This window comes from Mirounga angustirostris, unplaced genomic scaffold (assembly GCF_029215605.1).
Source record: "Mirounga angustirostris isolate CCGP_5_RB_7025 unplaced genomic scaffold, mMirAng1.0.hap1 SCAF_7, whole genome shotgun sequence".
Lineage (NCBI taxonomy): Eukaryota > Metazoa > Chordata > Mammalia > Carnivora > Phocidae > Mirounga > Mirounga angustirostris.
The window spans coordinates 122,225,224-122,247,766 of record NW_026991715.1 but is presented as its reverse complement, the minus strand read 5'-3'; the positions used below and the strand labels follow the sequence as shown (position 1 = coordinate 122,247,766).

General features: G+C 42.5%; 1 long non-coding RNA gene across 1 annotated transcript; it reads left to right on the top strand.

Annotated features, from left to right (window-relative positions):
- The first annotated feature begins 9,555 nt into the window (after positions 1 to 9,555).
- On the top strand, positions 9,556 to 19,268 carry LOC129046196 (uncharacterized). The gene is made up of 3 exons (XR_008507071.2): positions 9,556 to 15,159; positions 18,601 to 18,651; positions 19,046 to 19,268. It is a non-coding gene; the product is annotated as an uncharacterized LOC129046196 (long non-coding RNA).
- Positions 19,269 to 22,543: the final 3,275 nt, after the last annotated feature.

Sequence of the window (22,543 nt, the reverse complement as noted above, 5' to 3'; positions counted from 1 at the left end):
CCACTGAACAAAGAGCTGGATGCGGGGCTTGATCCCAGGACCCTGGGATCATGACCTGAGCGGAAGGCAGACACTTAACCGACTGAGCCACTCAGGCGCCCCTGTACCTGATTAAATTTAAAACGCATCCTTTTATTTTTCAAAATGTGCTTTCTCCTCGCTCCATGCCTAAGACTTGATTTTTTTTCCCCTCAAGCCTCAGCCCTTTCTTCTTCCCCAATGTCACCAGTTAATATCATACTATTCTTTCACTAATTGGGTCTTGATTTGACACTCCCATGTCTCTAGGCCTCGCAGACCAGATAAACTTCTCTGGGTTGGCAGAAGCAGAGAGAAAGGAGAAGAGATCAAGATACTGACATGTTGTGTGTGTCCTCCAGATGGGCCCTTGCTGCCTATCCCCAGTCCTTGGTAAATTCCCCACTCCCACTTCTGGACCCAAGGTGGGAGCAATACAACCCAAACAGATGTGAATACTGTGGGCCTTTAATGTCTGTTCCACTTCCCATGTTTGGATTGGGTTAAGGGATGAGGTAAGAGAGGAGTAAATACTATTAACAAAAAAGTATATTAATTAGTCCTTCAAATATCATCGCGACCCGACAGGAACCTGGGTAGTGGGGACAGAATGCCAGCAGCTTGAGGAAGGGCTGCATTTAAGGGACAGGCAGGGGGCACCTGGGTGGCTCAGTTGGTTAAGCGACTGCCTTCGGCTCAGGTCATGATCCTGGAGTCCCTGGATCGAGTCCCGCATCGGGCTCCCTGCTCGGCAGGGAGTCTGCTTCTCCCTCTGACCCTCCCCCCTCTCATGTACTCGCTCTCTCTCATTCTCTCTGTCTCAAATAAATAAATAAAATCTTAAAAAAAAAAAAAAAAATAAGGGACAGGCAGGGGATCAGTGAGGTGCCAAGGGGAGGACTGGATAGAGAAGAGCCAAGAAGGGTGTGGAGGACGCCCCCGGGCGGGGTGCGTTTCAAGAGGACAGCGCAGTCTATCTCGAGCGTTTTCTCAAATCAGGGCCCATTTCCTTACTTTGAGACTAGACTTACTTTTGATGCTTTTAAGATAGGAATGAGATGAAAGTTTCAGAAACGAAAAGGAAGACCTGTCAAAGGGCTGTTATGCTGCCTCTTCACTCTGCCCCCACCGTATTTGAAACTCAACTGCCCATACGGTTTCAGTCCTGGGCAGCCCTGGCTTGCGCGGCTCGGTTCTCTCGACCGCGCTTGCCGCGGTGCCGCCTTGAGAATCCACTGCAGCGTCCGGAAGCCACACGCGGGGGCGCTGCTCCCGCCAGTGACTCAGCATGGCGCGGGTACTGGAGCTGGGGGCGGGGAGCCTCCCCAAGTGGGGGGACTCCAGCCGGCCGCCTCTGCGCTGGGCTCTGTGCCGGCAGAGACCTCTGAGCTGCACGGTGCTCTGAGGCTCACACACCCACCGTGCCCCCCCCCCCCCCCCCAGTCCTGCCGCTTCTCTTTGCCTCCCGGGGTGTCAGGCCCGCATGGCAGCGGGAGGCCCTTCCCTGCCCACTCCTGCTACCTTCTCCCTTTTGCTTCACAGACTTTTCTCGCACGTGAATTCTTTTTTTTTTTTTTAAAGATTTTATTTATTTATTCATGAGAGACACAGAGAGGCAGAGGGAGAAGCAGGCTTCCCGCCGAGCAGGGAGCCCGATGCGGGACTCGATCCCAGGACCCTGGGATCATGACCTGAGCCGAAGGCAGACGCTCAACCATCTGAGCCACCCAGGGGCCCTCTCGCACTTGAATTCTATCTTAGCATATGCTTCGTGAAGGACTTGAACTGGCACAAGATCTTTATGAAAAAAGTTCCTTCTTTTTTCCAAATGTCTGTGCCTTCTTGGACACATCTCCTCCTCCCCCAACCCTTCCATGAGAGAGCAGACCCGGCGAATGTTGTCTATCATGCTGAGGGTCAACTTCAAAGAGGGAGGAATGCTTTGAGTCTTTTTAATGACCTCTTTTAGGCTGGACTTTAATTTGGAACATGGAGGGTTTGTTTGTTTGTCTGTTTTTACAAGATCTTGGCATGCACTGCATATTTCATCTGTTGCCCTGTCTTTAAGCATTCTTCTTTGCTTCAAGATAACAAAAAATCATTCACAATCTGCTATTCTCTTGTAGCCCATAAGAAAGAAGAAAAAAATCATAATATGGTGAGTGCCAGAATATTGCTTTAGGTCCCTCAGATCTCTTACAACGCGGGCTAACCGTGTCAAATACCTCTGAAAGATCCATAGGCTCAGAACCGAGCCAGGTGTCCTTGCATTGTGTGCTCATGTCAGTTCAGTTTTGGGAAGATAAAGGCACAGAAGCCAGGCTGAGCAGGGTCAAGATGGTAATGGGAAGCGAAGTGGACACTTCAGGAAATTTGATTGAGAAGGAAAGTGCTTCACTTATTTGGTCAAGAGAGGCTTTTCTGGGGTGCCTGGGTGGCTCAGTCAGTTAAGTATCTGCCTTCGGCTCAGGTCCTGATCTTGGGGTCCTAGGATCGAGCCCTGCATCAGGCCCTGTGCTCAGGGGTGAGTCTGCTTCTCCCTCTGCCTCTGCCCCTTCCTTGTCCACCCTCCCATCCCCCGCCCTGCGCTTGTGCTCTATTTATTTGACAGAGAGAGAGAGAGAGGGAGAGAGAGAGAGCATGTGCACAAGTAGGCAGAGCCGCAGGCAAAGGCTTTTCTTTTTATCATCCTCCTCCCTGCCTCTCCCCCTCCCTTTTTCCATCCTTCCTTTTCCTTTTCCCCTTTTTCTTCTAATCCATCTTCCTGTTTTCTAAAAAAAAAAAAAAAAAAAAAAAAACCAAGGTAAAATAATATTTGGAAAAAATTTCAAACACTGGGGAAATATATGTTGTTAGAAGTTCCTCATAATTCTACCCTCTGGGAAGCAGGAGTTCTCAATATCGGTTGCATATTAGAATATCTAGAGAGATACTTGAGCCTGATGTCAAGCCCACAGCCCATGTCAAAAACATGGCACCCAGATATCAGCATTCTTTAAGATTCTCTAGGTGGTTCCACTACACAGTCACGGTTGAGAACCACTGTTCCAGGACTTTGCTACTCCAAGTGTAGTCTGTAGACCAGTGGCATGAGCATCAGCATTTAACAGAATCTCAGCTCTGCATTTTAACAAGATCCCTTGATATTTCATATGCACTATAAAAATAGAGAAGCACTTTCTATAGAAAAATCATAAAAAGCAATAAGGAAGACTTTTTTTTTTTTTTAAGGTGGCATTGATTCATGCTTATAGACTGAGAGGAAAAAGCGATAAAGGGGAAAAAATAGAAAGTATAAAACAGGATGTCATAATTGGTAGGGGATTGTCCCAGAAGTGGTGGGAGGTATAGAGCTGACAGCCTGTTGGGAAAAATGAACTTTGAAGAGGAAAGGGTATTTGTCATCTTATGACCCTGGAAGGAAGGATGATAGACTTACAAGCAGATCTGAGGGCGGGGACAGCAGTTGCCTCCTGATGGCTTTTGTTTTCTGCTTTCCTCTGGGAAGAAAGAGGAGAGGTCATCTGCTAAAAATGAAGAGGGCAAAGAGGACTAATGGCTACTGAACACTCACTTTGTGTCACACAGTCTTGTTTTTTTTTTTTTTTTAAGATTTATTTATTTATTTGAGAAGGGGGAAGGGGCAGAGGGAGAAGGGGAGAGAATCTCAGGCAGACTCCCCGATGACTCTCTCTACCCTGAGATCATGACCTGACCCAAAATCAAGAGTCGGTTCCTTAACTGACTGAGCCATCCAGGCGCCCCTCACACAGTGTTTTACATACAAAAATCATATGTAATCCCTCCAACAGCCCTATGACGATTCTGTTATCCAGATGGGGACATTGATGAGGAAAAACATCTGTAAACATCTGTCCTGAGGTTCCTTCTCTATGTCTTCACTCCTTGGGTGACATGACTCAGTCTCCGGACTGTAAATGTTATCCACACGACCTCTAGTCCCCGATCTGTGCTACAAACTCCCCCCAGTCGTCAACTTGACCTTTCTAAAATGGTGCCTGCCTGATGGGTATCCCAAACTAGGCAGAAGAGAACTCATCCCAAAGCTGCACCCCAGCCTGGACCGCACTCACCATAATAAAGCTGAAAAGCCAGGACTTCTCCTGGTGGTGCTTCCTCCCCTCCCTTTACCCGTCCCAGGTCACTAAGGAATCTTGTCAACTTGATCTCCCTAGTATTCTGAGTCCCTGCACTTGGCTAACATCTCCGGTGTTACTGGGCCAGCCTAAGCCACCGTCGCCTCCTGCTGGGCCAACTGCCCTCTCCTCCCTTGCCATTGACTCCCTCTGACCTGTTCTCTGCCTCTCAGCCAGAGTGAGGTGTGTGAGTGTACGTGGCCATTTAACATCATACCCCCAATCAGGGTGGTATAACCACCCCATCACAGCTGCTCCGAGAGTGATCAATCATTTGCCGATCTTGTTTTACCGATGTTCACACCTTCACATTTTTCTTTCTTTCTTTTTTTAAGTCTTTAAAAGCAAATCCAAGATATTCATGTCATTTCAATCATAAATATTTCAGTGGATAGCTCTCATGGAGAAGGATTTTTAAAAGAACTAGAAGCAGAATGATGATGGCATTCTTAGTGCCCCAGTATGCTGTCCACGTTTATATATTTTATCGCATTTAGCCTTCACAGTGGTTTTGTGGGGTGGGCATTGCTAGATGATTTTACCTACAAGAAAACGTAGATTTAGAGAGTAAGGGACTTGCCCAGAGGGCTGAAATTTGAATCGGGAGTCCTTAAATTCCGTGGTGGTCACCCTTCCCACCTAGTCCCTGTTCCTCTTTCCTACGTGTGAGGGCTTCTGTCCTCATTCCTTAGTGCCTTGCATCTTGTGATCTTGCACTACTGTAAGAAAAGAGAAAATAAAAATGGGAACAATCCATATATTTTCATCGCTGAAAAAACAAAACAAAACCCATATAGTTTCAGATTTTCCTAAATATTTTCCTCCCAAAATTTAGGAAAAACATTATTATGCTGCCATCTTCTGGATCTTTTGAAATCTAACACATCAACAATGATACAGACCATTTAAAACCAGTTCTGTCCCGCTCTTTCTAATCTAGGGCTGACATACTAAACTGTGTATAATTAAAAGTATTTAGTTAATTGGAAAATTCTTTAAAAACTTAATACCTATCAAATAGGAAGTCTAAAGCTATATGTATTTATATATATAAATCTCAAAATATAAGTTATTTTTCTTTATAGGGGATGGAGACAAACATACACAGTAAAAATTTACAAGTAATTCAGCAGCCATTAATTTCAACCTCATCCAATGATAGTTTTTAAGATTAATGTTAATAGAGGTGGTGGGTAAAAAAGCTATTCATTGCTGGTGGGAGTATAAATTATTATAGTCCTCTGGGAAGGCAATTTGACTACATATATAAGAAATAAAGATAAAACACGTGTAACTCTTGGCCCAGCAAACTTACTTTATGAATTAATCCTACATATATTCTTTTTTTTTTTAAAGATTTTATTTATTTATATGACAGAGAGACACAGCGAGAGAGGGAACACAAGCAGGGGGAGTGGGAGAGGGAGAAGCAGGCTTCCCGCGGAGCAGGGAGCCCGATGCGGGGCTCGATCCCAGGACCCTGAGCCGAAGACAGACGCATAACGACTGAGCCACCCAGGTGCCCCTAATCCTACATATATTCTTATTGATATATGCAAAGATGTATATATGTGAAGAATGTACAATCTCACATTGTTTATAAAGGACTAGAAAAACCCAGAATACTTAAGCAAATGTGTTACTACACCTGTATGTAATTCTGTGAAGTTGGTTGAAAATAATGTTGTAGTTGTTAATATGCTGGTAATAATAACTGATCTTGTAAGATTTTTTTTAAAAAGACGTTTTTAAAAAATACTTTGGCCCAGAACTGGAAATGCAGTTTTGCATGCTATGCTATGCAAAATAAGTACCCTTTCCTATTTTTTTTTTTTTTACCAGCAGACATTTATGTAGTAGAATCTACATTTGATTTCTGTCACTAGAAGAATGATACACTCAGATTTTTAAGAATGGAACATGAGGCAGTAAAGTATAATCTTAGCTTCATAATCTGATACTATAAATAAGATAAAAATGATTTGAGTGTAAGTTATATTGTGTGGTTTTTACTCAAGAAAAATTTAAATTAACAGGAAGAAAACTTTGGTGCTCTGTGAAATCCGTACCATGAGGCTAAATTTATAGTGCAATGTCTTTTTACTTACTCATTATTTAATAATAAAATATTAGAGTAATCATGACTGATATTTATTGAGTTTTTTCTATGTGCTGAGTGCTGTTCTAAGTGCTTAGCATTGGAGATGTCGGTTGACTCCTCCAGGACTCTGGAAAGACAGTGTAAAGATAATATTCCTTCTTATTTAATAAAATTGAGAGTAAGGGAAGCTGAGTGACTTGCAAAGATCACACAACCAGCAAAGGGTCAAATCAGGAATTGAGTCTAAATACTTTGAATTCCTATGCAGTGTTCTTTCTGTTATACCCAAAAGGGTCAAAGGGAAAAAATCAGTGCAAATGTCTGTACCGAAATGTTTCATAACATGTAAGACGTGCTAGGCCCGCTGCTAGGCTCATCGTAAGTACTCAGAAAATACTGACCATAATTCTTCTTGTTGTTATTATTATGCTAAAAGGAAACAAGCCTAGGTATTTTTCTGAATGACACTGACAAGCATCCTTTCCCCACAACTCTTCCACTGAAAAGTCTCAATTGCATTGTAATGTTTTCATACTAGTATGCAGCGTAAGACCCCTGAGGGCAGGTGTTTGGTCTGTTCTGTTTACTGCTACACCCTGACGCCTAGGTCACAGCTCAGACTCAAATGCTCAGCAAGTATTTAGTAAATAGATTGGGAAACTGGAAGTTTTTCTTGTTCTTCTTTTCTTTTCTTTTTTTTTGACTGTGACATCGTTGGCCTACTATTGGTCTGCCATTCTGTATAATTTTTTTTTTAAGATTTTATTTATTCATTTGCGAGAGAGACAGAGAGAGAACAAGCAGGGGGAGAGGCAGAGGGAGAGGGAGAAGCAGACTCCCTGCTGAGCAAGGAGCCTGATGCGGAACTCGATCCCAGGACCCTGGGATCATGACCTGAGCCGAAGGCAGAAGCTTAACCATCTGAGCCACCCAGGCGCCCTGCCATTCTGTATAATTTGTATGCTTTAGAGTAATGCTTCTCAAGTCTTAGTGGTTATGAAACTTCCTTGTCCAACATATAGATACCAGAAAAAAAGTAGATCCCTAGAAAACTTCATTAAATATTTGTATACCTTGATGAATACACCTCCACCCAGGGTTTGGTTTGGGCCTCAAGACTGATGATGCCATGCACACATCAAAAGGGTATAAAAATACATAAAGAAGTTTCTGGGGATAAGATATCCCCTGGGTAGGCTTCCCAGCTGGCCCGAGAATGGTGTGAGAACAGGGAGAGGGGCTGGCTTGATGTTTTATTGTGATTTGGGTGTGAGACTGGGGTCTCTTCCAGGAAGCTGCACACATCACTTTTGCTGGCATCCTTGGCCAGAGCTTAGCATCATGTCCTCGCCTAACTGCAAGGGAGATTATAAAATGTAGTCTTCACATCATCATGTGCCCAGTTCAACATCAGAGTTCCATTACTGCATAAAAAGGGAAGAATGAACATCAGGGGACCAAAACACTCTTGGATCCAGTTACTGAATGACATTAGGTGGAATAACATTAATTATTTCAAGTCTTCTGTGTATAGTTTGCTACTTTTATAATTTCTAGTTAGTGTTCCAAAGGTTGCTATTTTGTAACTTATTTATGGGTTTTAATATGTTCCATAGCATACTAGGTAGGCTGGGGAGATGAAGTTTAATGGAACAGAAAAGGGGGAAGGTGCTTGGGTGGCTTAGCTGGTTAAGCCCCTGACTCTTGATTTCAGCTCAGATTAATGATCTCAGGTTTGTGAGATTGAGCCCCGTGTCAGGCTCGGTGTTGAGCAATGGGGCCTGCTTAAGATTTTCTTTTTCCCTGTGCTCCTCCTTCCTCCCCCCGCCCCCCCAAATAAAGAAAACTAAGATTTATTTCTGGCAATATGCCAGGTACCTGATTGGAGACTTTCATATATATTTTCTCATTTGGACAAGGCAAGAGAGACAAGCAGAAAGAATTATTTCATTCAGGGCCAATCATTGGCAAAATGGTAAAGAAGGCAGTTTTTTTTTTTTTTTTTCCATAACTCAGGTTTTCACTTTCAATAGGTCTTTTCTAAAACGTGTTTTTTTTTTTTCCCCAAGATTTTATTTATTTGTCAGAGAGGTAGAGAGAGAGGGAGAGAGCGAGCACAAGTAGGGGGAGTGGCAGGCAGAGGGAGAAGCAGGCTTCCTGCTGAGCAGGGAGCCCGATGCAGGACTCGATCCCAGGACCCTGGGATCATGTCCCGAGCCGAAGGCAGATGCTTAACCGACTGAGCCACCCGGTGTCCCTCTAAAACGTGTTCTGTGTGTCTATTCTTTTACAGCAAAATATCCAACATAGAACATAACTGAAAATACTCTGCTGTGCAAAATGGTATGTAGGACTTAAGTACAAGTGGAAACGTCATTTGTCCAAATAAATACTTAGACATAATCTGGGGTCTTATAAAATAGTATTTCAATTAGATGGTTTCTAAATCTGATTGGTTGAGTTGCCTGATCTCTGGACCCCAAATAACAGTCGTTCTTTCCCTGCCCAAACTGAAATAACCAAAATGTGGGAGCATCAGGGCCGGTGGTTGGTGTGATTGCACTTGGTTCCTTTTCCTAAACTTTTCCCTTCCATCATACAAAAATGAGTTGACTTGGGTAAAAGACAATAGAATTTTCTCAAAGGAGAGTGGTTCATATGGTAAATATGGTGAGTATTCTACACGAATCCCTTGGTTCCTATTTCTAGTGAGATTGCAACCAGATGACTTTCTTTGATTTATTATACAGAACAAAAACAAGGGCTCTGTGATATTGTGATTCATAATAAGAAATTTATATTTGGTCTTCTTCCCCTTTCTGGCACGGAGATCCTAAAACTCTTAGAATGTTCCTGTGATGAAAGCCATAAAAGTATGTCTTGTTATGTCAATGCAATGACTTTTAGACAGCACCTAAGTGTCAGGGCTGATTGCCAGGCGAACCAACCATGTGATTAGAGGGTTGGAACTTTCAGTCCCACCCCCTGACCTCTAGGGAGGAGAGTGGGACTAGAGGTTGAATCAATGGCCAGTAATGTAATCAATCATGACTATGTAATGAAGTCTTTATAAAAACCCAAAAAAGGGACTCCTGGGTGGCTCAGTCGTTAAGCGTCTGCCTTCAACTTGGGTCGTGATCCCAGGGTCCTGGGATCGAGCCCCGCATCAGGCTCCCTGCTCCGCGGGAAGCCTGCTTCTCCCTCTCCCACTCCCCCTGCTTGTGTTCCCTCTCTCGATGTGTCTCTTTCTGTCAAACAAATAAATAAAATCTTAAAACAAACAAACAAACAAACAAAAACAAAAACCCCAAAACACCGGGTTTGGAGAGTTTCCTGGTTGGTGAACAGGTGGAGGTGCTGGAAGAGGGCATAGAAACTCTGCATCCTTTCCTCATGCCCTGTCCTAGGTATCTCTTCTATCTGGCTCTTCCTGAGTTATATACGCTTTTATGATAAATTGCTGATCTGGTAAGTAAGATGTTTCTTTGAGTTCTGTGAGCCTCTCTAGCAAATTAACTGAACCTGAGTAGGCGGTCATACGAACCTTTCACTTATAACCAGTCAGTCATAAATATAGGGAAAAACCTGGACGTGAGGTTGGCATCCCCGGTTGGAGGGGGGCTCCTTAGAACCTCCAATTTTTAGTCGGTTGGTCAGAATGCAGGTAACAGCCAGGGTTTGCAACTGGAAGCTAGAGTGGTGTGGGGGTGGGGGCAGTCTGGTAGGACCGAGTCCTCAACCTGTGGAATCTGGAGCGATCTCCTGGTAGACAGTGTCAGAATTGAGTTGAATCCTTGGACACCTTACTTGTGTCCTAGAATTGCTTGGTGTTGTATGGAAAGACTCCCCCAGCCCCATTTTCAAGTTGAGTCTCAGAACACTGGAAGGGGCTCCATCCAGCCCTTGAGAATGCTGGATCATGCACCTGGAGAAAGGCTCTTCCACCTGAGGGTTTGGCAATCCTCCAGCATTCGAGGCGCCCAGGGTACGTGACGTCAGCTCCTTTGTGTTCACGCTGCAAAGCCAGCCACCGGCTCACAGTGTTGCAGGCATAGGAAACCGCCTTGGCTTTTCAATTCGGCTTGCTTGGCAGATTTTCTAACATCAGCTGCCGGACTGGGAAAATCTGCTGGGTAGATGAAAGAGAGTGAAAGCTGTAGCTGCTCCACGAGAGGCCGTATTACCAGCAAACTCCCTCTGGTGCTATGTGTGCTTGCCTCTTCTTCCTAAGAACACCTCCTTGTAGTTACCCTGAAAGGCAAAGAGCAGGGCTGGAGCAAGAAATGTCTGTTGACACTTGTCAGAGTGGCCTTCCAGAAGGAGAACACCTCTTGCCCTTTGGGAAGATGGAATATATAATCCACTGTGCCTTCGTCCAAGGAGTCAGCAGCAACCTGTTGGCTCACACGTGGCATCCGCCATAGCAGCTTCACCCACTCGCTGGGCCACTGCAGTCGTGGAGATGGCAGTGGTGATGCTGTCGTCAAGAAGCAGCTGACTTGCCGAGTCCCGGCAGCAGAATGGGCTGGAGGGGGAGGTGAGGCCAGAGTGGGAGCTTTGAGAGCCGGGAGTGTTGGTATCGGCTGGCTTGGCCCTGCCACTGCCGAGACGGAAACACTAAGGTGTTGCTTGATTTCTTTCTTAGGTTTTTCCTTGCCTTTCTTTTTTCTTTTCCCTTTCAAGTAGGACTCTTTAGTGGCCCAGCCCGGAGAAGGATTATTTGAAGCAAAGAATAAATTGTTGTTGTTGTTTTTTTAAGATTTTATTTATTTACTTGACAGAGAAAGACATAGCAAGAGCAGGAACACAAGCAGGGGGAGTGGGAGAGGGAGAAGCAGGCTTCCCGTGGAGCAGGGAGCCCGATGCGGGACTCGATCCCAGGACCCTGGGACCATGACCTGAGCCGAAGGCAGACGCTTAATGACTGAGCCACCCAGGCGCCCAAGAATAAATTGTTAAAGCTAAATTTTAGGCTTCATGACGGATAAATATTTGGATAAAAGGTATCTGGAAAGTATACCCTGAATAAGTGCGTGAAAATCGGCATGGGGGATTTTTTCATTGAAAGAGAAGCGAAAAAAGAGAGGGCAGAAGACAGAGGCTGGGGCACCTGGAAAAGTCTTTGCAACGTGCTAGGGTTGCTGCTAACTCAGGAGAAACACTGCTTTACTGTACTGAATCTATCCTAGAAACAACAGGCTCAATAGCTCCTTTCATTACCTGGGAGCGTAATTCATCCCTGGCATTCTTTCTGCATGTTTTGAAGGCTGTTCTCAGATGGAATATAAAATGCTTTAGAAACCAATTTTAGTAATTGGCAGCATCATATTTTTTATATTCTTGCTGAAGGGACTTAGGGTGAACAGTGGGTCAATTTTATCTTTTTTTTTTTTTTTTTTTAGCCAAAAGGGCACATCACTCAGCAGAATACTTAGTGGCTATGAGAGTGAAAACCAGTTCCCCCAGCATAAGGTGTGAGCAACATATTGGATTAGAAAGCATAATATGCTTTCTTTCATGAAATAGGCCTAATCAATATACTTTTTATACTTTATCAGGATCATTCATCAATTATTATTTATTTTTTTTTAAAGATTTTATTTATTTTTTTGACAGAGAGAGACACAGTGAGAGCAGGAACACAAGTAGGGGGAGTGGGAGAGGGAGAAGCAGGCTTCCCGCGGAGCAGGGAGCCCGATGTGGGACTCGATCCCAGGACCCTGGGATCATGACCTGAGCCGAAGGCAGACGCTTAACGACTGAGCCACCCAGGCGCCCCTCATTCATCAATTATTGATGAAACACTAGGCAAAGCTTTTCTTGAGAGCGTTAGAAACTCTGGCTGGAGTTGCAGCCCTGGGATCTGGGATTGTATCTGTGAATGTTATTCTGCAAAATACCCTGAGCACTCACTATGGGCCCAAATGAAGAGTGTCACTGGGTCTCAGAAATGCACTTGTTTGGGGAAACATTTAAATATCTCTGCTGGAACGAGGGTCACATAATCATTCCATCACGCAATGCTTACTTGTAAAGGGAATGGGGATGCAGTCTCACTGAGTGCAGGGTTGTTTCCAAGCAGAGTTTTTAAGGATAAGGAAGGCTGGCTCCTTAGGTTCTTACCGTGAGTAGACAGGATGGGATCTGGGCAACAAGGGGAAGAATTGGCCTCAGTTAGGAGCACAGAGAGTTCACCTGTGGTAGCAGAGGGGAAGGCAGAGAATTGGAGCACGGATGCTGGTGGGCATATACAATGGGAGCGTGTGGAAGTCCTCTTATAATGCATTCCGTTTCATTAATGAAATAAGAAAGGTGTGGGTTAAGAATGAGTGTGAGGCAGTAGATATCAGAGGTATGGTATGAGGGAAAAATTAAGTATGAAGTACTTATCTGCAAGTGTTCCCATGTAAGAAGTCTTGGATTCTTTTTAGTCTAGGTTACACTCACCAACTTTCCCCGTTGCACCCACTACCTATCCCTAGCATCCTGATTATCAATATTAACTAGAAGCCAGTGAAGAAAGATTGAATGTCAAACTTGACAAGATGCGTGAGAGAGGAATGTCATAGGGGACGGACATGCAAGACAAAGAATGGTTAAGCCCAGGATCGATTCTTCCAAGCCCTCAGGGGCTGAGAGAGAGCTCTGTTTCTGTCACTTAAAATTACTCATTTTCATGTTTACCCCAGTGCCTCAGAAGACACCAGTTTAGTTCCAGGGGTGAAAGTTGGGGCAGAGGCACTTTTTCTGGATAGACTGAGTACTGTAAACCAATTTTCTCTGACAGGCATTGCGGGGAATCTGGAGATCAAAAAGACTCGGTGTGGGGCACCTGGGTGGCTCAGTCGGTTAAGCGACTGCCTTCGGCTCAGGTCATGGTCCTGGAGTCCCGGGATCGAGTCCCGCATCGGCCTCCCTGCTCGGCGGGGAGTCTGCTTCTCCCTCTGACCCTCCTCCCTCTCACGCTCTCTGTCTCTCATTCTCTCTCTCGCAAATAAATAAATAAAATCTTAAAAAAAAAAAAAAAGACTCGGTGTGAGTCCAAAGTTACCTTCCTTCTCTTCAGAGCTTCTGATTCTACGTGAGGTAGAGTATCAGCTACTGAGTTAGGAGTATAAAGAACAAATACATTGTAACCAGAGGGGACACAGTGTACATTTGTTCCCTGGGAGTAGTGGAAGCTCTCAGTGAAATGGAGAACAAGGTTATTACCAGAGACAGGAGTTAAGTTCATAGGAGAAGTTTAAAAAGGGAAGTGTGAAATAGTCATACGGAACAACTGAATGGACTAGGCAGAGTAGTGTGATTACCACTTAAAGAACCACCTGAGGCTCATGGTCATGAATTTAAAGTAAGACCAGTCAGAGCGTACAGGAAGAGAAGTGGACTGGATTTAACCAGGTTTGTGATTTTGATAAATAAATAAATAAGTACACACACATACACATACACACACACACGCTAGGGATCGATGATGGGATGAGATGGGGAGAATTGACTAGGGGAGCTTCAATCAAAAGAATGCAAGAATTCTTACACTGAGGCGCTTGTGGATAACTACTTCATCCTTTTCCTCTCTTCTCATGCATTCAATCTCCCTCTTTTTCCCCCTCTCTCTCTTCACACATACACACACACACACAGTTTAAATATATAAATTATATGTAATAAAGAGGGGAAATAAAAGCATAAATTTGTATTTTCCTATATTTGCATAAAAGAAACCCCAGAAAGATATACTAAAACTAATACAAATGGTTACTTACCCAAATGCTTACTAATAGGAGGGTAGGGGGACAGAGATGGAGTCCTTCCAGTCCTTCAAAAATTCTTCCCAAAAATAGTAGAGGGCAGAATATGTTCCAACTTACACTATGAGGCTAGTATTACCCTGATATAGAATCTAGAGATAGACATCACAGGAAAACTACAGACTAATATCTCTTATTGTTATAGCCACAAAATTTCTCAAGGAAAAACTAGCAAACTAAATCTGGCAGCACATAAAAAGGGTTACATACCATGGCTAAATGGAGATTTATTCCAGGAATGCAAGACTGGTTCAACATACGAACATTAATCATTGTAATACACTTTATTAAAAGAATAAAGGACATAACCCATACAATCATCTTAAGATGCAGAAAAAGCTTTTGACAAAATCCAATGCCCTCTCATGATATAAACACTTAACAAAATAGGAGTAGAAGAGAACTTTCTCAACATTTATGAAAAACCACATTATAAAAAACATTTATGAAAAACCCATAGCTGCCGTCACACTTTTCCATTATTATTATATTTGTTATGGTGTTCTGCGCTCGGTGATTACAGATTGCTGAAAGCTCGGATGATGGTTAGCATTTTTAGTAATAAAGCATTTTTTTTTTAAAGATTTTATTTATTTATTTGACAGAGAGAGACACAGCAAGAGAGGGAATACAAGCAGGGGGAATGGGAGAGGGAGAAGCAGGCTTCCCGCGGAGCAGGGAGCCCGATGCGGGGCTCGATCCCAGGACCCTGGGATCATGACCTGAGCCGAAGGCAGACGCTTAACGACTGAGCCACCCAGGCGCCCCAGTAATAAAGCATTTTTTAAACATTTTTTATTGTTATGTTAATCCCCATACATTACATCATTAGTTTTAGATGTAGTGTTCCATGATTCATTGTTTGTGCATAACACCCAGTAATAAAGTATTTTGAAATTAAGGTGCGCACATTGTGTTTTTAAACTTTATGCTGTTGCACATTTAATAGACTACAGTATAGTGTAAATTAACTTTTATATGCACTGGGAAACCAAAAACTTTATTTGATTCACTTTATTGTGATATTTACTCTATTGCAGTGGCCTGGAACCGAACCCACAATATCTCTGAGGTACGTCTGTATATTCTCAAGAAAAAAAAAATGAAGTGGTATATATACAAAATATTATTGATATATATCCACAGACTATTGTATATTCTGGTACATCCATAGAATACTATTTAGCCATAAAAGGAATGAAGTACTGATACATGGGCTACAAAATGGATAAACCTTGAAAACATTATGCTAAGTAAGAAGTCAGACACAAAAAGGCACATATTAGTGATTTTATTTGTATGAAATATCCAGAAGAGGCACATCGATAGAGCCAGAAAGTAGATTAGTGGTTTCCAGGAGCTAGAGGTTGTGGGCAATGGGGAGTGACTGCTAATGGATATGGGATTTCTTTTGGGAATGATGGAAATATTCCGGAATTAGATAGTGGTGATGGCTTCTCATCCACGTGAATATTTTTTAAACCACTAAGTTATGCACTTTAGAAGGGTGAGTTTTATGTTGTGTGAATTATATCCCAATAAATAAATATACCGGACAGTCAATAAGGGAGGAAATGATATGGAGGGTGGGGCTATCCACTGACAGTATGGATGAATGAAGGGGTATATAAATCAGAGATATATTCTACAGAACTGATGACTGATTGGGTGTGGGAGGCAGTGAGAGGGAGGAGAAATTCAGGAATGATTCAGAGGTGCCTTATCATCTTGTATTTCATTGATTTATTTATGTATCTGCCCATCCCATTAGAATACATCTTCCTCCACCTACCCTGTCTAAATACATAGGGTCCGTTCTGCAGGGAAAGGGAAATAAGTGGCAATTTCAGACACACTTCAGATAAAACATCAACAAGGATTTCTATTTTCATGGTTCTGTTTTATGCACTTCAAGAGCGTTGCTCAGTTTCCCCTGGGAAGAGAGAGGTTGCTTCCTGTGGACATCCTTTGGACGATTTTGAGGTTTCCCCATTTTAGTCTTGATGAGAGAAGCACTAACCTTTATTGACTCCACATTAAGTGTTGGATGTTCTTTTTCCCAAAGAGGTGCTGTCTTTACTTCACCTGGCCACAGGTTTTGGAAAACTTTTTTTTTTTTTAAAGATTTTATTTATTTGTCAGAGAGAGAGCGTGAGCACCTGAGCCAAGCAGGAGGAGCAGCAGGCAGAGGGAGAGGGAGAATAGACTCCCCGCTGAGCAGGGAGCCCGATGCGGGGCTCAATCCCAGGACCCTGGGATAATGACCTGAGCCAAAGGCAGATGCTTAACTGGCTGAGCCACCCAGGCGCCCCTGAAGACTTTTTTTGGACAATAAAAACTTTTATTAATATAAGTTGATTTCACTTTTTGCTTAATCAAAGTTATAATAATGCAGCTGTCAGCTGGGCCTTCTCATTGGTATGAACCATCACTCACAATGCTAGTTGATACAATTTTAATCTAAAGAAAAGGATCTTGATACTTTGATAAGCCTGTACATTCTCATTAAATTTAATTAATTATTTATTTTACATTCTCATTTTAGATCATGTAAATTTCAATCAGTAAAATAGCTCTTGGTCCTGGTGACTATCTTCACAGACCCGTAAGAATCTAACGTCACATAGTTGGTAATTTCCCTGGTAATTAATTATTAATCAGTTTCCTTCTGATTAATTGCAAGTTGATTGTTCTCAGGAAGTCACTCAAATTGTGTATCATTGGAGGAATATCTCTGGATAAACTGGTTTGCTAAAATTTTTCTTTGGTTCACATTTGTTTATGGATATATTTTAAAAACTCACTTATTCATGAGTGTGGAAGGTGTGGAGTTCTATATGTACTCAAGATGCTTCAGTGTGCATTTTACATATTTTGAATTTCATCAGCCCTACAAAGATTTCGTCATCCTTTTATTTTTCTTTTAAGAAAACTGCAGGTTGGGGCAGCTGGGTGGCTCAGTCGGTTAAATGTCTGCCTTCGGCTCAGGTCATGATCCCAGGGTCCTGGGATCAAGCCCTGCATCAGGCTCCCTGCTCAGCGGGTGTCTGCTTCTTCCTCTTCCTCTGTCTCTCCCCTAGCTTGTGCTCTGTCTCTCTCGTGAGCTCATTCTCTCTCCCTCTTGAATAAATAAATAAAATCTTTAAAAAAAAAAAAGAAAAAAAAAATTGAGGGTTAAGGGGCACCTGGCTGGCTCAATTGGAAGAGCATGTGGCTCTTGATCTTAGGGTCATGAGTCCGAGCCCCACATTGGGTGTAGAGATTACTTAAAAATAAAATCTTAAAAAAAACAAGAAAGAAAATTGAGAGTTAAGAGGAGAACCCAGACAGCAAGTGGTAAAACTTAAATTTGAGACAGGGTTTGTCCGATGTCCTTCCTGGCAAACGACATTCTCCCGAGAAGCAGGCCCACACTAGCTGAAGCTGAAGAAGGAGCAAGAAGAATGTGAAACGAATTTCTTGATGCATATGGGTGTCTTACTACATCTTCACGTGTACTGAAATACATATGACCAGTGCCTGTTATTCATATGCTCACTATGAAATGAAGTAGCATACATTTGTAAACATGATCACATAAAAATTTAGGAAATATATCAACGGTGCACTCAAGTGAAGATCTATGAATCACCAGATCCACCTGGCCTCCAGACCAATCTTTCGGCCCTGGTAATCATGAGGCATTTCATTAAGATGCTTGTTTCTATTATTGCAGTGTGCATCCTCACAATCTACCCCAACTCCTTCACACAAATGAATAAGCAAACAAGCCAAGGAAAGACAGAGAATCTTTAGGATGCTATTCTACAGTACTATGAGATAAAACAATGACAGAATAAAATTAAGTAATTTTCAATTTCTTTTTTTTGAATAGGTAATGCATTCATTAATGTATTAGAAATATAAGCTAGGATAAGGTAAAAGGTCTTAGTCCCATCTCTTTTTCTATCCTATTTCCATCTTTCCACCTAGTGCCCTTCTCATATGTATGCCCCATGAGATAACAAGATAACGATTTTTATTAGTTTCTTGTGTATTCTTCCAGCATTTCTTCATGCAAGTATAAACCAGTATGAATATATACTCCTTTTAACCCCAAAGTAACTACTGCTCTGTATTTTTCCTTTTTCTCCTTAACAGTGTATTTTATAGATCTTTCCATATCAGTACGTAGAGAACCTCTTCAGTTTTTTAGATGTGTGTAATGTTCTATTTAATGTGTATGCCATTATTTACCTAACCAATCCACTATTGATGCTTGTTTGCGTTGTTTCTTTCTTTTCTTTTTTTAAAGTAGGCGCTATGCCCTATGTGGGGCTTGAACTCACAGCCCTGATATCAAGAGTCACATGCTTTACTGACTGAGCCAGCCAGGCGCCCCTAATCTTTTGCATTCTAGTTCACATTTATGGGATGAGGCTTACTATAGTCTAGGCATGGTGATAATTGCTTTACCTGGATTTATTTAATAGAACAACCCTATGAATTAGATAATATTATTTCTACTTTTCAGATGGCAAGGAAGGAAGCAAGAGGATCAAAGAGGCTGAGCAGCTTGCCCAAGGTTTGAATCCAGACTCTCTGCCTTTAGAACACGTATTTGTACACAGATCAGTGCCTTATTGCTTTCAGGAGAATTCTTACTTTTAAGAAGTCTCTAGTTATGTATTTGTGACTGTTCTTCACTGTTTTCTAAAACTTTTTCACAAACATTTGAAGAGTTGTATAAGTCAGGATTTTATTTCTTTCTACTACTCATTCTTTATTTTTTTCTTGGCCTGTGGAACATGTAATGATTAATCTGATATCTAAATATATCTCTAGAGACAGCTTAAGGAGATAAAACTTAAAATCATGACATAGATTTGACATTTTCCGAAAGTGATTACTTTTCATTTTAGAGCTATAATATGCTGAACTTTTTTTTTAAAGATTTTTTTTATTTATTCATTTGTCAGAGAGAGAGCACAAGCAGGGGGAGATGGGGCAGAGGGAGAAGCAGGTTCCCGCTGAGCAAGGAGCCCGATGCGGGACTCGATCCCAGGACCCTGGGATCATGACCTGAGCCGAAGGCAGATGCTAAACCGACTGAGCCACCCAGGCGTCCCAATATGCTGATATCTTGATCTGGATAAACAACAACAACAACATCAACAAACCAGCTTTCTGCATAGACACCCCAAGGTACTGTGCAGATCAGATAAATGACCTTGTCCTTTGCTATTCACCCTTCCTCTGCAGGTCTTTACACAAGGCAGGTGTGGAACCACGAAAATCTTTGCATTTTGTGTCTTCCTTCTCAGAGCTCTTTGACTTAATTCAAATTTAAACCAAATGAACTATATCTCGGCCTTGCAGACTACTGCCACAGGGTGATTGCAGAAAACTGAAAAACCCAGATGTTAGAAACCCAAACCAAGCCAGGCCTTCTCCTAAATTTAGCAGGTGCCTGCCACTATTGAAAACCTTGAAACGCATTAACGACAAAGTGTCGTATTGCTTCCTGATTGTATTTGGATCCTTGCCATCTGCAGCCATCGGGGCCACCGAGGCAAAGGCTAGTCCTGTGTTGTAAATGACAACAACTGTCTACAAGGAAGTGTAATGCCCTGGAAGTATTTCTTAATCTATTTAAACCTTAAACATCATTCTTAGGGACTGGATACCAACGGAGAGTACTAATCTTGCGACCCCACTTTTTTTTTTTGGTGACCTCACTTTAATGCAGGCAGATAGTCTCTCCTTTGCTGTCCTGCCCGCCGCTCCCTTGTGGTGTATTCAATAAACTTCTATCTCCTTTAAAATAAATAAGTAAGTAAATAAATTAACTAAATAATGCGCAAATCACAGTATTGAATGCAGTGCTCCCAGCAGAGATGGGCAGCTTCTTATTAGGTATATAATAAAGCCATTTAACAGTCATTGTTTTGCTGAAAAATTCCTTTAGATAAGGAATTGCCTGCCATATTTCATTCTCAAACTATTCACACCATGACACTTTAATGGAAAAAGAGATACCACCTGGAGTACTTACTAGCTTAACAAGCACTTGACTGGGAGACTAAGAAGATTCAACGGTTCTCGCTCCTGAGCGGTTTAACTCCAGAGCCTAATGCTATTCGATTACTCGAGGCACTGCAGCATGCCTGCCACTAGGGGGTAGTGTTGCTTTTTGCTCCAATTCCTGGCCGGTTCAATTCTGACCTTATCAGACTTAACAGAAGATAGGAAAGGAGGCTTTATTTTTCCTCAGCAAGTTTATTCCTCTTAGGCGCCTACAGTCAGCGGAACAATTTAGGATAAGATGAATGGCTAGCAAATGAAATAGGCTTGTTAAAATGTTTTCAAATATCTCCCCAAGGTGGACCATAACAGCTTCTTGATATCATCAGCGGTCTGTTTCATTAGGGTCTGGGGATGTTCAAGTTTTTGAAGTGCTACCAAGGGAAGTGAAGACTAATGGGGAATAGGGAGTGTGTCATAGCAGGAGATACGGAGAGGCCTGAGCCCTTGTGGACCCTTCCCCAGTCTGGCAGAAATCTGCTTTCCTCTTCCCTGGATTCAGTATTGGCTCCGATACCATTTGCTAAAGCATGTCTGCTATGCCAGTTTTGAAGCTTGTCAGAAATACAAGTTCTGGGGTCACATGAGTTTGGGAAATTCTGGTTTGAAAAAAGTTTTAAGAAATTTTACTTGGTGTACAACTTTTAGAACATTTACTTTACAAAGCACTGTGCAGTGTGCTTTGTGAATCTAAGGCTGAGCATTTGCTAGAGGTAGACACCGTAACAGTGGTTCTCAATGGAGGAGGGCTGATTTTGCCTCCTGGGGGCATTTGGCAATATTTGGAGACAATTTTGACTGCCATGACTAAGGAGGAGTGTTACTGGCATCAAGTGGGTAGATACCAAGGATACTGCTGAGTGTCCTCCAGTGCACAGGACAAACTCCCCCAACCCCCCTCTACCAACCAAGAATGATCACGTCCTAAAGGCCAATAATTCAGAGGTTGAGAAACCCTTCTCTATAATATATGCAGCTTCTTATACTTATTTTTTTTTAAAAGATTTTATTTATTTATTTGACAGAGAGAGACACAGTGAGAGCAGGAACACAAGCAGAGGGAGTGGGAGAGGGAGAAGCAGGCTTCCCGCCAAGCAGGGAGCCTGATGTGGGGCTCGATCCCAGGACCCTGGGATCATGACCTGAGCTGAAGGCAGACGCTTAATGACTGAGCCAACCAGGCGCCCTTCTTATACTTATTTAAACATAAAATTAATTATTTTTCTTGAGGTATCTTGTAGCACCAGAGTGGAAAATATGTGGGGAAACTCTGCCCTCAGTTTATCCACAGTGTTTTAATTATGTTTCAATTGCAATGTAGTGTGGTTTTCCCTCAATACTCCTTCTCTTTGATCTCCACTTGTCATTGTTGACTGACATCTCTGTGATTCTCCTGAACTGGTTTGACAGTGTGTTGTTTTCATTTTACTTCTCCTTCTGTAACCTCTCTCTTTCCTTTTTGTCTCTTCCCCGTTCTTCTGCTCCCTGGGAAGTGGCATGTCTTATGGTTTTATACTTCATTGTGATCATTGTCCCATGACTTCACTTCTCTATGATCCTCCTGCCATTGGCTCTACCTATATCCCTATCCAAGGTATTTTTTTTTTTTTAAAGATTTTATTTATTTATTTGACAGAGAGAGACAGTGAGAGAGGAACACAAGCAGGGGGAGTGGAGGGGGGAGAGGCAGGCTTCCCGCCAAGTGGGGAGCCCGATGCGGGGCTCGATCCCAGAACGCTGGGATCATGACCTGAGCCGAAGGCAGGCGCTTAACGACTGAGCCACCCAGGCGCCCCCAAGGTATTTCTTATATTCCTTTTCAAAAAGATAGACATTTCTGGTTATGTGTTGGTTGTTTTCTCCAAAATAAAATGTCCCCTCTCCAAAATCACCTCTTCCTCTTCAACTTCCTGTTTCTCTCCTTTATTAATTTGTTAAATTTTTCCAGTTTTCTCAGTCAGACGTGGAACCATGTTTAATCACTAAGCCTTGTGAATTTCCTGGTCTTTTGTCCATCTCTTCGTGAATGAGGCCTTGATTACCCTTTGTCTGACCACTCAGATAAATTCCAAATCATGTGTCCTGCTTCCACTCCTTACCTATGTGGTCTGTGTACTACCACTGTTTTGATCACCTGAAAACATCTCTTTGATTCTTTCTTCAAAACTTCCATTGAGTGAGTTCCCGTTGTCCTTTGAATAAAGTCCATACAACTTACACCAGTAGTCACATTTCCCACAGTAAGGCTCCCACCTGCACTTAAAGCCTTTGTTCTAATGACTCCTCCATTGAAATTCCTCCTGTTGAAGAAACACTGTTCATGTGAGAGCAAAGATATGGAGATGGGAGAGTGCAAAACACTTGGGGAAAGGAAGGTTTTGTAAACTTTTTAA